The sequence below is a fragment of the Cetorhinus maximus genome, chromosome 3 (assembly GCF_964194155.1).
Source record: "Cetorhinus maximus chromosome 3, sCetMax3.hap1.1, whole genome shotgun sequence".
Classification (NCBI taxonomy): domain Eukaryota; kingdom Metazoa; phylum Chordata; class Chondrichthyes; order Lamniformes; family Cetorhinidae; genus Cetorhinus; species Cetorhinus maximus.
In genome coordinates, this window is record NC_135881.1 from 171,499,364 (window position 1) to 171,516,928 (window position 17,565).

A 17,565-nucleotide genomic window follows, 5' to 3' on the forward strand; every position below is an offset into this window, starting at 1 on the left:
AAGGTCCTCATGGACTTTGAAAACAGAGCCATCCAGCTGGCCCGGTGATGATCTGGATCGTTCCTGTGCTGATGGTGAGAACAGCGGTGCTCTACCAAGTAAGGATCCAGCAGTGCAACATCCATCAGACAGTCATGCCTCGAGTGAGGTGTCCTCTTTCACAGGCTACTGCGATGCACTAATTATCTCTCCTCACTTTCGCAGGCACATCTAGGAGTCCATGACCCAAGAACTCCAATCAAGCCCCGAAGAAACCACTGAAGAGGAATCTAAAGGCACCCTCCTTGAAGTCCCATCACAGTGCTCCACCAGCACAGAGACTCACACCTCGGTGGGACCTAGCTTTACAGCAGCCTCAGGATCACAATCTGGTGAGCACATCGCAATGCTTGATCCACAGCAGGTGGTGGCAGGGACATCCCAGGTGTCCGGCACTCGGAGGACTGCTGGAGGCCAGAAATTTGCTGAGTCTGAGTCAGATGACGAGCCTCTGGACTCGGTCATGTCACAGTTGCTGGAGCTGCAAAGGCAAGCTCGGGAACAACAGGAAGGGATGTCCGCTGCACTCCTCAGATTGCAAAGCACGATGGAGGAGTCCGTCCACCTTCAGGCTGAGGTGATAGTGCTGGCATGCCAACGCACCAAGATCAACACTGGTAGGATGGTGGCCGCCATGGAGACCTTGGTCCAGGATGTCGGTCCTGCACTGCTGAGCGGGCTCAACGCCATTGCTGATGCCATAGTTGGCCTCCAACAGTGTGTACGCGAGAGGGATGCTGAGCAGCTTGATCTCACTCCAGCTACCCCTTTCCCTCATGGAGTCAGCCTTGAGCCATCGGGCACCCATAGGGAGGAGGATCAGCAGGTGCACACCCCAGGGCCATCCACCCAGGTGACTCCGGGAGTGCTGGCCCATCCAAACCCCTCTTCCTGTGACCTCAGCAGCTCCAGCTCGACAGGCTGCCACAAGGCAGGACCCCGAAAGCAGGCCAGGGCCCTCCAAGTCTCAGCGCTCCAGAGAGTCAAGGTCATCACAGACAGGGCGTTGCAATCAGCAGGCTGCCTCCACCTCCACTGTGGATGTTGGGGGAGCACAAAGACATAGCAGCAGGGTAAGGAAAGTTAAGGAGAATTAGTTGCACAGCCTGGACACGGGTGTTAATCACTTGTACACGCTGTTAACTATTGTCAATAAACTCCCAAGAATGTCTCCCTGCCTATGGCTCCTTGTTCTGATGAGCAGTGTTCTTGTCACTCAGATGTGAAACCTTTCTGTACAAGATAAAGGCAGGTATCTCAGTCCAGGGTCTCTTCCTTGTGCTCTGTGCAGCCTTCAGACCAAAGTGATGGTCATGCCTCACACTCCCTGGACACTTTACTGATGCCTGCACCTCGCTGGTTCTTGTCATGGCTGCCAGAATGTCGTGGGCAGGCGTCACAGAGTTCCGTCATTCTCTCTGTGTGCTCGCAGCAACTTTAAGGTTGGGCTGGCCCCCCATCTCTTCAGCATCTGTGACCAATGATGCTGTTCTCCTGAAGGGCTTAGGTGCTGAAGGTGGACAAAGGATCAGATGCTTCTAAAGTTTCATGGCTGCGTTTCTATGATATGACCCTGATCACAGAGCGCAAGAGAGCTGCCCTCAGCCAGACAGGAGTCAGATATTTTCAGAGGCTATGTGAAGATCTATGGAGTGTCCTCACTGCATGTCATCATCATCCTCCTGCAATCGAGCGACTATTAGGGCCTCCACTGCATCTCCATGACAGGAGCATTCTCACAGAGAGTAATCACGCTGCCATAAACCAGACTGGACTCAAACATTTACAGGTGCAACGTGAGGATCTATGGTGTCTCCTCACTGCATGTCGTCATCATCCTCCGCAAATCTAGCAGCTATGAGCACTTCCCAAGTGCACCTGCCTCAGCTAACCAGTGCGAGGGCCTCATTCCCGTTGTCATCGCCTTCGAGGACTTCCTCACCCTCATCCCCGTTGGTGTCCTCCTCATCAAATGATACCTCCAGCTCCTGCCAGTCAGCTCATTTCTCCGTTGCAGCGCCAGGTTGTAAAGGGCGTAGCAGATGATGACGATGCGTGACACCCTCTGCTCACTGTATTGCAGGGCTCCACCAAACCGGTCCAGGCAGCGGAACCTCATCTTCAGCATCCCAATGGTTTGTTCCACCAAGTTGTGAGTTGCAGCATGAATCTCATTATACCATCGCTCTGCTGCAGTCTGAGGCCGCCACACGGGTGTCATCAACCGCTGCCTCTGTGGGTAGCCCCTGTCCCCGAGGAGCCATCCCTGCAGCTTCTGTGGACCCTGGAAGATGTCAGGGATCTGTGACCGACTGAGAATGTAGGAGTCGTGCACACCCCATGGAAACCATGCGCACACCTGCAGGATGCGTTTGTGGTGGTTGCAGACCGGCTGCACATTCAGTGAGTGGAGCCCCTTGCGGCTGATGTAGTTCATCATGTGAAGACCTGAGCACCAAGTGAGTGACGTCGATTGCACCCTGCACCTGTGGGAAACATGAGATCTGGGCAAATCCAATCGCTCTTGCTTCCTGGCTGTCCTGGTCCCTGGTGAAATGCACAAAGTTGTGTACCCTTATAAAGATGGCATCCGTGAACTCATGGATGCATTTGTGGGTGGAGGTTTGTGATATCCCACAGAGGTCACCTGTGGAGCACGGAAAGGAGCCACTGGCATAGAAATTGAGCGCCGCAGTCACTTTCACGGTCACTGGCAGTGGATGCCCTCCATGCAGTAGCTGGCAGATGTGACAGCCAGTCCACTAGGCATGAGCAGTCTTCGGTAACACTGGTTCTCGGTCATCTGCAGGAATGAAAGGCAGCGTCTATAGACCCTGGGTGTTGCTAGGCGCTGACCAGCAACAGCTCGCTGTGGCTCTTGGGTGGCGTGTGCAGGATTCTTAGCCGCTCCTTCTTCGTAAGGTTGCTGCTCGTGCCTCTCCACAGCCAGGAGCCTCAATTGCTCTCTCCTCCATCGTCTTCACTCTCTGTAGGCCATCAGGCATACAGCTGGTTCACCAGGTTCTATGATCCTGATGTACTCCTCCTGCAGGATGAAAGAGAGAGACATGTTAGCATGGGTGTACTAAGAACCTGTCCTGGTTAAGTGTGAAGGCTGCTTAATGCATCCCGGAGAGTGCTGGCCACCACCTGGATGGCCAGAGATTAGTGCGCTGCATGGCTGCCTGAGACCCCACCCACAACCGCCCCACTCCACCTGACCGATTGGCAGCAGCTTTGCCCACTGGACTGCATGCTGTGCTCTCAGCTCAGGCATTCTCTTAAGCCACACTGCAAGGCTGCACTGTTAACTTGAACCATGGGTGAGACTGGTCCAAACCGGGATGATGACATTGCAAGGGGCTGTGAGCACCCCCAGCAGTGACTACTCCATGACCAGCTTTAGCAAGGAGATTGTACAGCGTGTGCAGTCTTCCAATAGTTCTGCAGCCCACTAAAATGGTCATGACTTTGCAGTCTGTGCCGGTGGGAGTGAAAAGCTTTGGAGCACTTGGTGCCACTTTCATGTCTCTGTGTTGCTTGAGTGGGCAGAGAGGCTAGAAGCCCAACTCCAATCACATCACTGTGGCTGCACCTGAACTGTCTCAGTTGCAGGAGAATGGTCACTTTATACAGGTTTCCCTAATGAGTGGCTGCTTCCCTCGCCCAACCTACCCCCCCCCACTCCAAATGCTTGTGCACCACGCTCAACGGCAAGGCTGCCCTTGACACCTCCCCCGCCTCCAGCTAGTCACCTCAACGGCAGGGCTGCCCTTGACCCCACCCCCAATGCTCCTCAAGCTTGAAGTCTAACAGGCGACCCCAGCGAGTACTGTGCAACATTACTGTGCACTCACCTTTGAGTTCCCCTCAAAGTGCAGCCCACCAAGTGGTCACCTTTTATGTGCTGTTGTGAAACACGTTGGTATGCTTTCCTGCCGTGGACAGATGATCCAGCTGGAGCGAGGGGAGGGAAGGGTGGCGGGGGTATGATTCCGGCAGGCTGGCCTAATAATAATATGCAGATGTATTACACTGAGGTTCCTGACATCCAGTGGTGGGAAACGCGGCTTACCGGCGGCGGACTGGGTGGACGATTACGAACTGGTTGCATGCTGCTGTGAAACTGATCGCGCCATATTGTCCGCTCATGCCACCAAAAACACCCAACGCTGGCGGGCACAGAAATCCTGGCAAAAGTCAGTGGCATGCTTGTGCCATATCGAGCATTATTCCTACTTGTAATACATTTGCATGCAATGAATAGTCATTAACATAAAATGTTTTTTAAATTATGTCCCACCTTTCAGATAAAGTCAGCAACACATTAGGTTCCCGGCACCCGTTTCATGATCGTTTAAAGGTGGTATGCACCAGTCGGCTTTGTGCAGTTGTGTGTAAGGTCAGTGGTTTTCCTTGTTTAACTCTATGGCACAAGGGAGGGGAGCAGGGGAATGGACTCTTGCATGGAGCATCAGGATCAGCAAGGGTGAGTCAGTGAGGGGGGTTGCAGAGTGGGGTTGGAGGAATGGAGGAGTGAAGTGGGAAGGACCTGGTGTCCTGTGGGTGTGGGGGCAGTCAGTCAAGGTAACAAAATGGGGGGTCTAAAGGGCAGTGGGTCAGTACTGTCCAAGTGTGTGTCCATCTCAAGACGTTGACTTACAGGGCTTGAAGTTCAACTACGTTTCAATTACTAAGAGTTCTCTCGGACAATGTCCGTTACGATGCATAAAAGGGAGGACCACCTGAGCCTGCAAGTTCAGCCACGTCACATGGAGTGGTGGGAACAACACTGGACACTAACTGGAACATTAAATAAAGAGTAAACGCAAAAACACAATATTGTTTCTCCCAAAATAAAGGAAATGCCCCTAACTCCCTTGTAACCATCAATGTGTGCCAACCATGAGACTTGCCAGTATATTTAGTCTTAATAAATAACAATGATGTATACATAAAGGAAGTGAAACCAATGTAATGTGAAGTAGTTATAAGTGAAATTTAATTTTGAAAAGCACCAGTGCCACCTTTGTGTCCTCATGTCTTACGTTATTGTTAATGGAGTTGAGCAGGAAATTTGTGGCTGTGATGCAGCCTCACTATTTGAACCGGAGGCTCTTTAATAGGCCGCCTGTAGATGCCAGATCGTGAGTTGATGGTGGATTTCATCAATTAAAAGCTTCCCCTGCCGTTAAATCAAATCTGTTTTGCACGCGCACCAGAATTTTAATTATAATTGCATGGGAAATGGCAAAGAGGGAGAAAGCTGAAGTGGCACGCAGTTCCGGTTATGGAATGGCACATTGTTGACCAAATTTGGCCAGAGTTTGATACTGACTGGCTCTAACACCCCACAAGTCTTTCGCCCACATGTTTGTTGTGGGGAGAAATATGCTTTAGCATGAGGAAGCGAAATGAATCTTCCTGTAGCTCGCAGGCTCATTCAAATCAGCTTTTGAGTTGCTGGGGGAAGGGGCAGTGTCTAGACCCAATTGGCCTTGGACCAATTAGCACAGGTCTGAGCCTGCAGGAGGTTGGAAACCCCATTGCATTCTCTGTGGTTTCCCAGGCTGGCTGACTGTGGGGTCATGATCAGAATACACGTAGACTTCCAACCACAGTCTCTCCAGCAGTCACCCCCCTGGGAAAGAGTGGAATTTCTGAAACATCTGTGGAGTACAAGACACTCACTGTGTTATCTTAAACTGCATCCCACAATCGTTTGGAGGTGATGATTATGAGGGTTTGTTTCCATATTACTTTCCATAGCCTGTATAATTCCCTGAGGTTTCCTACATTTTTTCCATACTTCTTATATGTACAGACTAATTATTGGCAGCCCATCCACTGCTTAAATATTCCTTCCCTCCTCCAGTGTAACATAGATGCAGTGTGTACTATTTACAGGATGCACTGCGCAACTCGCCAAGGCTTCTTTGACAGCACCTCCCAAACTTGCAAACTCCACTACCTAGAATGTCAAAGGCAGCATGTGCATGGGAGCACCATCACCTCCAAGTTACTTCCTCCGTCTTTTGGATAAGATATAAACCAAGACCCCATTTGCCTTCTCAGGTGGACAGAAAAGCTCCATAGGCAATATTTTGAAGAGCAGGGCATTTTCTTCCCAGTGTTTTGGTCAATATTCACCCCTCAACCAACATCACTGAAACAGATTATTTGATCATTAATCTCATTGCTGTTTATGAGGCCCTGCTGGGTGTGATTTGGCTGCCACATTTCTTACACTACAACTGTGGCCAAACATTAACTACTTAATTGGCTGGAAAGCACTTTGAAACGTCCTGTGGTCATGAAAGGTGCTCTACAATTGCAAGTATTTCTTTCTTTCAAATCACACATCATCCCAATGTGGGTATATATCACCAGTCCATAACTTTCACTGCATCAAAATGCTGGAACTCCCTATCCAGGAACATTGTGGGACTATGTTCGCCACATGGGCTGCAACAGTTCAAGAAGCCCCACCACCACCTTCTCGAGGGCCACTAGGGTTGCTCAGTAAATGCTGGTCTTATTAATGATTGAGAATGAATGACTTAAAAATGGGCTTAGTTTTCACTAGACAGTAAAATGCCAACACCTCTTCTGACTGTGATTACATTTGTCAGCAACAAGTTGGTAAGGAAGCACAAAGCTCCACTCATATACAGACAACTGATCCCTAATGTCAGGTAATGACAGTACCCACTGTCTTCTAATTTATTAGCAGAAAGCACAAAATCCAGACTGACACTCCAGTGCAGTACTGAGGGAATGCTGCATTGTCAGAGGTGTTGTCTGTTGGATGAGATGTTCAACTGAGACCCCATCTGCCTTCTCAGTGGACTGTATTCAAAGAAAAAGATGAGAGTTCTCACTGTTGTTCTGGCCAATATTTAGCCCTCAGCCAGCTTCACTAAAACAGATTATTTTATCATTATCACATTGCTGTTTATGGGGCCTTCGTGTTTGGCAAATTGACTGCCTAATGTCCTATATTACAAAATTGGAGAGACCAAACGCAAACTGGGCGACCGTTTTGCGGAACACCTGCGGTCTGTCCGCAAGAAAGACCCAAACCTCCCTGTCGCTTGCCATTTTAACACTCCACCCTGTTCTCTTGCCAACATGTCTGTCCTTGGCTTGCTGCATTGTTCCAGTGAAGCCCAACGCAAACTGGAGGAACAGCACCTCATCTTCCGACTAGGCACTTTACAGCCCTCCGGGCTGAATATTGAATTCAACAACTTTAGATCTTAAACTCCCCCTCCCCCCATCCCCACCCCGTTTCTTTCCCTCCCGCTCCCCGCTTTTTTTTCAATAATTTATATAGATTCTTCTTTCCCCACCTATTTCCATTATTTTTAAATCTAAAACTAAAACCTTTAGTCTTTCCACCCCACCCCCACTAGAGCTGTACTTTGAATATCCTGTCTTCCATTCTTAATTAGCACTTTTCTCAGACAAAGACCACCACCTTCAACACCTCTTTGACCCTTTTGTCTGTGACATCTTTTGATTATCTGCTCATCTCCACAATCATCACACCACACCCTCAATGTGTCTCTTCCGCCCCCCCCCACCCACCTTAAACCAATTTATATTTCTCCCTTCTTCTAACTATGCTGCAGTTCTGCCGAAGGGCCATGAAGGCTCGAAACGTTAACTGATTTCTTCTCCGCCGATGCTGCCAGACTTGCTGAGTTTTTCCAGGTAATTCTGTTTTTGTCCTATATTACAAATTGACTATAATGCACTTTTGGATGTCCTGAGGTTGCGAGAGGTGTTATACAATCGCTAGCCTGTCTCTTTTCTCCTACAAGTAGCAGGAGTGCAAACTGACTAAAGAATGATTTTAACGCAAGAAAATGAATAGATTGAATGGAGAATCTATGCATCTTAACACAAATACAACCTTGACTACTTTATTAACTGACACTTGAGGGTACCATATATTCTGAACAAGCAAACAGTCATTGCCTTGTTCTCTAAAGCAATTTTTAGTCATCTTACTTTTTCCAACAAACACGATATTCTGACAAAAGAAATTCTTCAAATTTTTATTTGAGAAAACTGGACCATGAAAAGCAGAAATTCAAACAGTAACGCCTGATGATGTCACAAACAAAAAGTTTGTGAACATTAACAAAATTGTGGCTTGGGTTACAACTTTCAATAAATAGCAACTATTTGTAATTGTACACGCACCAGTAGAATGCTTTAATACTTTTACATTGCCCCGTTTGACATAATTGATTCCCACATTGCTTTTATACATTGATTGAAGATGTCAGGAAGAGTGCATGGATTCTATAATTCAAGAGCTGTTCCATTTAGAAAAGTGTAGAACTGTAAACCCTGTGCTGGACAGGGACTCTGGTAGTCAGTGAATAATAAAGCACTGGATTGACCTGTCTGTTTGAAAAATGGAAGAATTTGTAAGGTGAGAGGAGACCATTCATCTGCTACTTGTGTGTCCACTGTGTGGAGGGATTCATAAAATGATCACATTTTAAAACGTTTTCTATGTCATAAGGTCACTTAGGCCTTAACATTTTAGTCACAAGTTGACTGTAAAGCAATTATTTCTGTCTCGCTGATATTCTGGAGAAGCTTGGTTGCAAAGTCACAAGAGGCCACATTTCCAGACTAACAAATTAATCTGCCTTAAAACCTTCCAATGCCTGGTGCCTGCACAAAATCCCTCAAATAGTAACTCTTTTGTGAAACCACTCTAAATCGTGATGTGAAATATCCATGCAATGCATCAAGAGGGCTACTCCTCAGCTATTACAGGCATCCAATGTGAGCCATGGGTGAGTGGTCGCAGTGAGTGCGTCAGCAGGTTTGAGGTTCAAGCCCCATTTTAGAGATTTGGCCACAAAATCTAGCCTTGTACAGAAGTGCAGTGCTAAGGAGTGCTCCACAGCTGGAGGTGCCATCTTTTGAATGAGACATTAAACTCAGGTCCCTCTGTCCTTGCAGGCGGATGTAAAAGCCTTTATAATATGATTTCAAAAAAAGAGCAGGGGAGTTGTCACATTTGCCCTGGCCAATACTTTTCCCCTCAACCGACATGAATAATCTGGCCTTGATCGCAATGCTGTGTTGTGGCATCTTGCTCTGCAAAGATTTGCATCAGTGTTTCCTCCATTACAAGAGTGGTTACACTTCAAAAAGTTCTTCAATGGTTGTAAAGCAATTTGGGATATCCTGAGTTAATGACAAGACACTATATAAATGAAAATTCTTGCTTACTTTAAGGCAGGTAGTGCAGGTATTTATGTCCCCAAAGGACTGGCCTCACTCAATAATGCAAAGTCAGCCCAATTCAGTCTTTTTGTGGACTCTCTCTTCCTCAGAGAGCTGACATTCATTTCTGTGCTTCATTTCTATAGCCTTCAAAAGCCAATTCATACAAAATGGTTGACGTACCCCAAACTGCACAGAGGTCCCTCTGCCCTCAGATAGATGTAAAAGATCTTATGGTATTGATTTTTTTTTTTTAAAAAGGGCATTTTTAGCCACTGATAGGGACAAGCATGCAGGTGGTAGTTGTGAATATTTGCCACAAGTGGTGGATAGGTAATTAATGTGATTTAAAAGGTCAATTAAGGCCTATTGTCAGACGCTGACTGAAATTTTCCACTCAGCCTCCTGGTCCCTAGAGGTGTCGGGCACTAGGCCAACTGCCTGCAGGTGACCTCCTGCCTGTCTGGCCACAGCTGTGCCCACTGGTTGCCCAATCAAAGTGTTCCAGCTCCACAATGATGGCCTGGTTACGGAGTTTAACATTTCTGTAAAATTTTGAAAGCTTGGCAAGAGGGTGCCTCCAACTTGAGATGCTCTCTCTCATCTGAAAAGGCAGCCTGCTGCTTCTTCAGTGTAGGACGACTCCCTATTGGCTGTCCTTAATTGAATGACAAACCCACCCTCTGGCCACGAATTGGTAAATTTGTGGAAAATCACTCATCCCCACAGAGTACGGGATTGTGACCCCTATTTGGCTTTGACATCAGGGTCCCAAAGCCCACAGGGAAAATCCTACCCGATGTCAGGTGCCAGCAGCTATTAAAGACTTATTGGCTCACCTTAAAAAAAAATCACCATTTATTTGTCCACCTGAAATTCAGTGGAGGTGTCTGGTGTGCTGGGAATGTCAGGCACCATCAGCTATCAAAGAGCTGATGGCAGGTGTTCAAGTGCTGCTGCCACCATGTCCTGGCTAATATTTATCCCTCATTATCAACATTACGAATAAAAGCTATCAAGGAAATATCAAGGAACAATTACACTAACTTTTTCAATTGAACCAATATCTATTGACCACCAGACTTTTGCTTTGCCACAATGTGAGAATACTTACCAGAGGAGGCCTAAGTAACAATGAAATAGCCATACCGTGTCATTTTGTTACGCAACCTGTTGGACAACTGGCCCGGGAGAGAGTTTTATTTATTGCAGAACAATGATCTTAAAGGAAATTTGAGCATGAGGCCAGGCTTGCATACAAGAAATTATATTTTCAAAGAAAAAAAAATAGCTTCAAAAGGCTAACCACTTAAGTCGACAAACTGTACTGCTGACAGCTCCAGGAAGTTCCTTTATTTACAAAGAATACCTGCCAGCCTTCGTTGAACTGATTTATAGGGAAGGGATTCCCATTTATTTTCTTTTCAGCTAAGTGCTTTTGAACCAGTTGTTAATCCAGTTGACTTTTTCTGCACTAAGTCTGCTAATTAGTTTTAAGTTTCCTGCTATGTGTAACAGTGAGCAGATGTTAATATGGGTAGGGCTTCAAAAAGAAAAACACTGAACTTCAGCCTCAATTTAAAAACTAATAATTAGTAACAAAGTAAAATGCTTATTTATTTTATCTTTTGCAAGTCCAGCAGAATAAATATTACACAGGCAGAATTTAATGGGGACTCGAACTTTCATGTTCCCAATGTCGGGTTGAGTTTTTGAAATTAAGTCGGCGGTGTTTCACTGGCGGGTTGGACCTCACGCCATCCAATAGGGGAACCTCTTTTCCATGTATTCACACCCCATGAATACTCATTATATCAAAACATCTCCAAATTAAGTCCTACCTTCAAGATTAAATCACAGCATGTGGGGAAACTCTGGCCTTCTGTTTTATAACAGCTCAAGGGTGACGTGCATAAGGTGAGGTTGTTCATTCTATGGATTTGAGGTGAGCTCAGGTCTTTGTTTAACTCAGCGGCACAGGAAGGGGATCAGGTGAAGCCTTGCATAGTCACATGGTCCGGTAGCGGCAAGTGAAGGAATGGGGAGCGTTGTGGTGGTCGGGGTGTCTATTCCTGTACAACAAGGCTCTGGCATGTTGGGAGGTTGAGGGGGTTGCTGTCCGACTAGAGCAAGGCTCTGGCTGACAGGGTAAGGTCCATCCCCGGGTTCTGTGTGTCAAAGGGAGGTAGCTGTGCCAAACAGGGAAGATCTATTTTCACTGAGGGGTAATCAAGCTTGATAAAGGGCAGGTCTAGCTTGAGGGAAGGCAGGTCAAAGCTGGCTGAAGGCTAGTCAAGTGTTACCAAGGGCAGTTCAAGGATGGAGGGAAGGTGCAGAATCACAACAGGCAAGTTGAGAGTGGGAGATGGGAGGGAGATTTGAGGGTGTAAGATGGAAGGTCAAGGGTCATTGACACTGGATCAAGGGTGCTGGTGGTAGGTTCGAGGATGATTAAGGGAAGGTTCAGGATAATGTTGGGAGGAAGCTTAGAGGGTGACATGGAGAGGGTGAAGGTGGATGGGTTGCAGCAGCAGGGTTAGTGTGTTTTTCCATCAACAAGTTTGCTAACAGTTTGAGGTAGGAGACCAAGTTCTTGTCTGGGGTGAGTTGAGTCCTGGATGTGGTCCCTGGGAGGTTTAGCCATTCCCATTCATTAGCCACAGCTGCTCTGTGGAAAAGACCACATACACAGGGGCTGTCACGTTATCACCTGCCTTCTTGACAGTTCATTTTGGGTTTGTGTTGGGTTTCATGAACTTAGTCTTTTTGCAGTCACGGGCAGTGGAGGAAACGATTCACCAGAGAAGGGCTGTGGCCAAACAACAAGGTCATCAGGCAGCAGCACCAGACCAAGTCAGGAAGAAGACAACCAGGGCTGTCATTGATGGACTTTGGCATGTCAGTGGATCTTCAAAATGCCTGAGACGTAATGCCAGAGAAGGCTAAGGCTTTCCTGGGAGGCAGTTATTGACTTCTGTGTGCTCCCTCAATAAGACCTGCAGCCCTGCCAATTTGCAGAGAATATGATGCCAGTTACCCTCAAAGTGACTGCAGCATTGACCTTCTACGTTACCGGCTCATTCCAAGGGGTGTTGGGGGGGTGCGGGGGTGGGTGGTAGTGGAGCATACCCCAGGCTGCACCACAGTTGCATCAGGGAGGTGACTTGTTTAGAAGGGCCATCAGTTTTCTAAAGTTCACATCTGATGCTGATAGCCAGGTGGCAACAGCAATTGACTTTGCAGCCTCAAGACTCCTACAAGTGCAGGGGGTTATTGACTGCACTCACGTGGCCATTAGAGATTCCTGGGAACAGCCAGCTGCATTTGTGAGTTTCAAGCAGTTTCACTTTAACGTTCAATTCAACTGGGACCGCAGAAAAATGTATTATGCAGATGTGTGCCCATTTCCCATCTTACACCACCTCCCAGAGCTATTTTGAGGCCCATGTTCAAGTGCTAGTTTGGACCCTGGATGACATGGGTTCTGCCCTCAAGGATGTGCCTCATGACACCAGTGCACCCTCTGCACAGCCCCACTGTGGAGTTACAATGCAGTAGATGGATTGACCAGGGCAATGCTTGCTGAAAATGCACTTGTGCTGCCTTGACCAGCCTGGCAGTGCAAAACGGGCATCCCAGATTGTCATGGTTTGCTGTGCATTGCAACCAGGAGAGAAATTGCCATTCAGGACCATGAAGAAGCTGCACTCCTCAGCTGGGGATGACCATGTGGAATCTGAGGAAGAGGTCAGAATTATCACAGCACACTTCCAAGATGCCAGGGACGTGGAAAAATGTGCCAAGGCTGCCTGACCAGTATTATCACCTGCAAATCATTGTGTGCTCAGAATGTATGAAAACCTCAGTCTTCCCCAGAGCGACCTCAATATCAGTATCCTCCACCTGATAAGCAAAGGGAGTGGACATTGTGCGACAATCTCTAGCGAAGACTGCCCTCGAGGATAAAGGCCTTGAACTTGGTCCTAAGTCACTGAAGCTACAATGACCAAGGTTTCTGATCCTGAGTGCATTACTGCAGTGTAATTGCCACATGAGCAAGTAACTGCCAAATAAAGGGTTAACATCAAGAGCACCTGATGGTGCAATGTCATCAGAGATCTGGTGAGAAGTAGAAGTACAACCTCATATAGTGTTATGTACATAGATCTGTAAATAAACAAGAATGGGTTTTTATGAATAACAGTCTATGGTAGCATTCATAGGGTAACAGGCAAACCCTAAAGAAACCCCATCTAGATCCCGAACTCAAGATAAAACAGAAATCTTGGCCAATCTCCTTCTCACAGCATATATGGGATGGCCACATGTTCAGCCATGTCCCAGTCTTGAACAGAAATCTTGGCACACATGAACATCCAATAAAGGCTGAATGCAAACACACCACGAACATTGTTTCCTTCATAAGCGAGATGCCCCTCAGTCCTCTTCAACCAATGATTGCCAACCGTGAGGCATACCAGAGCAATATGGCCCCTGACTAGCAAACTCCTAATAAATGAACATGAATCAAGTGAAACAAATATAATGTGAAATACTGGCACGGTGTCACAAATCTGGCTATCCAGCAATGTCCAAAAACTGGAATTTTAAGCTGCTATGCATGAATTTTAATTATTTTTAGATGTGTAAAATAACTTACTGGCTTGCTTGGCTGTATGCTGCATTGACAGTGGCCCACCGCTAGTTATTGTCTTCGAGCCCATCTTTTCCTATGGTCTGAGTGACCCTTGACCCCACCCAATCCGATTTGGCATGAACCACCTGACCCGACCCAAAAACCAGCAAGATCCAAAATCCCACAGACTCAGATCTGAGATTGCCAGTTTTGAGACAATGTACCTGTACATACATGTGAAGAAGTGTACTGTAGAGTGGCTGAACACCCATGCCATCTTTACGCCCTCAAAATCTTAAGTCTTCTTTTACACATGCTAGACCTTGATGCGACCCAAAACTCCGCAGAGGTGCAGGCAGACTGCTGAGAGCGATGTCCCATTGCCTTCGATAACTTTGGTGGCCACCTTCTAGTGGGTCAAGTCCTCGAGGTCCCCAGCCTTCTGGGGGTTTCCTGCATGGGTATAGTGGGGCACCCTCCTCAACCATGCCCGAATGTTAAGTTCCAATAGTTCTTTAGAAAAGACAACAGAAACCCACAGACAGTTTTATTGCTCGACATAAAACTCTCCACAGACAGAACTAATCTCAGCTGTTATCCTTTTATACAACCAAATGGGTATTTAGGCTAAAACAACCTAATAATTAGCAATTGAACTTCTTTAACCATTTCCTTCCATAACAGATTCCCCTCTTAAAAAAGTTTATATAAATCACAAAAAAGGTAATAACAAGCATCAATATATATTTTTCATTCAATAAATTGACCTTATTCCCCTCAAAAAAGGAACACATGTATAGATATATCCACACACAACAGTACTTTTTCTTAAAGAAAAAAGATGCCCCTCTGTTGGAGGATCTCTAGTAGTTTCTTGGAGCTCACTCATCTTTTGGTGAAGCAGTCAGATAATTGGTAGTTGCTATTGGCAACCTCCTTATTCTTGAGCATCTGTTTTAAGCTTGCAATGTCAATCCGCAATCTCTTCTCGTTAGTGTGAAACACACTTCGTAGAGTGAACATTTTCCCCCAAAGTGAATTATCTATAAGACATTCGATAGATACCGTCCCTGAATACCCTTTTCCATTTAAAACTTCTGCCAGTATCTTTGATTTAAAGAATCCCATATCTACTGCCTCAACAAGGGTGAGAGTTGCTGCTGCTAAATACTTTTTACAACTCATATTTTTAGATTCCCCTGCCAAAGGGCAGCATTTGCCTTCCCCCACCACCATGAGAAATATTATAAATCCTCTTGCACTCAAAAATCCATCACAGATTTGCATAAGAAGCATCACTGAACACATCAGTTTCATTTTTCTAAAGATGGGAATTTCGAAACACTGCCCTATTTTTAATTTTGTCAATGTTTTGTTTGCCCAAATGATTTCTTCAACCTTGGGATAGTTTATTTTAGTGCTCAATTCCAAAACGTAAAAACTGACATCTGGCTTTGTTTGCCTAGATAGTTGAGTTGCCCAATTAGGCTTCTGAGTTCCTCTTCTTTTTCAGGGACCACTGTATCTTTGAGAGGCCCTACCACAACTAAACGTCCTCTATATAGGATTGCTGATGTAAACAATGTCTGATCCAGTCTGCCTGATTCCCAAGCCAATGTACTTAAACTCATCAGAAGCCTGACTTCCAATTTTAAACTCCGTTCTGAGCCCATTAATGGCAATGGTTTCAAATTCGCTACTACAACCCCACAAAAAAAATCTACATGCATCATAAAGATGCCTGCAAGTTTCCCTCCATGGTGCCAATAAAACATTGCCAGGTCTGCTTCCAACTGAAGACAGCCCAACTTTAACAAAACTAACCCCACTGAGAAATACCAAACTCTGGAGGAATCATTTAAACCATGTGCATTTATTTAGCTTAGAGTGTCCCTCCTGCATTTGGTGCCTCTTTTGGTGGATAGAAAGACTTCCCTTTGAAGTTGGTGTCCCTGCAAAAAAGCAGCTTTAGTATCAATGGACTTACATTCCCAAGTATTTGTAGCTAGAGCTAAAAAGATCTTCAGCATAACTTTCCCTGCTATAGGTGAATCTACTCTCATATCCCGGTCACCTAATTTTTCTTCAATCCCTCATGCCACTAGCCTGGCTTTAGCTTTCTGACTCCCATCAGAAGCGCTTTTTTCATGCATATCCATCTATGAGACAGAGCTGGTTGTCTCCTATCTGGCATCTCTGTATACCCCAAATTCTTTCTAACTATGTAGTTCTTGCTGTTTGGCATCCTTTATTAATTATCATCTAATTTGTTTGAAGCTACTAAGACTTCTCAATCACATGGGCTTCTGCTCCTTGTAGCGTTACCAATCTGTGCCATGTCCCTTGACCTTGTTAAGCAATGGCGTCTACCTTGCTCCGAATTGTTACTGTTTGATTTCCCTCTCCCATTTATAGATGTTCTTTCAACAGTTCGTGATCTCTTCCTAGAAGCATGTTCACTCCCAGACCCACTGAACTGATTCTGTGTTTCCGTGCCTTCCATTTTTGTACTTCATGTTCCAATCCATAGACCTAACCTCGTGTCCTTTATCTCGTACATTTAAATCAGTTTTTATATTTTCCAGTGGCCTTCCCTGCTCTATCTACAATCGTCGTATTCCACTATTGACTGGCTCCTTCTGGCAAGTAACTTTAGTGCCAGCTTTCAGCAGTTGTCCTCTGGGACAAATTGACTCATCTTCTTCATCTGAATTACTGTCTCCATCTTCAGATACGCTGTCAACTTCAGCCACCAGGTCCTCACAATCATGCAACATATGATTATGAGAAGCACATGGTTCCTCATCCGCAAATTTATAGTATGTGCTAATTAACCTTGATGACTGTACCCAAATAATCTGGTTCTCATGTTGTAAAATGACAGTTTTACCATCTTTACCTATAATCTTTCCCAGGCTTTTCCATTCATCAAGTCCTTCTCTTTTATAGTTTACCATGTCTCCTTGAAAATAGTTTCCGATGGACGTACATTGTGTCTTAGAGTTTGCCAAATTTTCCGAAACTTCGGCTTTAAAGGAACACTCCTATCTGTGTGTGGTGCACTTAAATGCTCAGAAAAGTTAGAGCTAATCGTAGATCTCTCCCAAGCTGGGGGGTAATCACTCAGGACTGAAGGAATTATTGGGTTTCTACCAAAAACTAAGCAATATGGACTATAGCCTCCAACCATCTGCAGTGAATTCTTGGCATGGACAGCCCACGATAGAGCTGATGTTAATTTACAGCTTGGTCTAGCCGCCAATATTTTACAAAGCATCTCATCTATAACCATGTGATTCCTTTCACACTGTGTTACTAAAGGGACTTTCAGCTGCAGTATCATAACTATTATATTCATATTTTCACACATATCCCGGAACTCGTCATTAGCAAATTGTACCCCCACCACCACCACCCACCCCCCATTATTAGTGAGAAATTTCAACTGGTGGCCCCAAACTGGTCCCTATCCACTTCTCCATTACCTGATCCACAAATATTTTCTTTACTGCACATGATTGTAGACTGGCTAAACCTTGTTACCAAATCTACGAAGTGCAAAATAAAAAATGTTCTTTTTTATCCCACACCTTTAAATCCATCGCCACAACTTCATTGAAGTCCCTCGCTAAGGG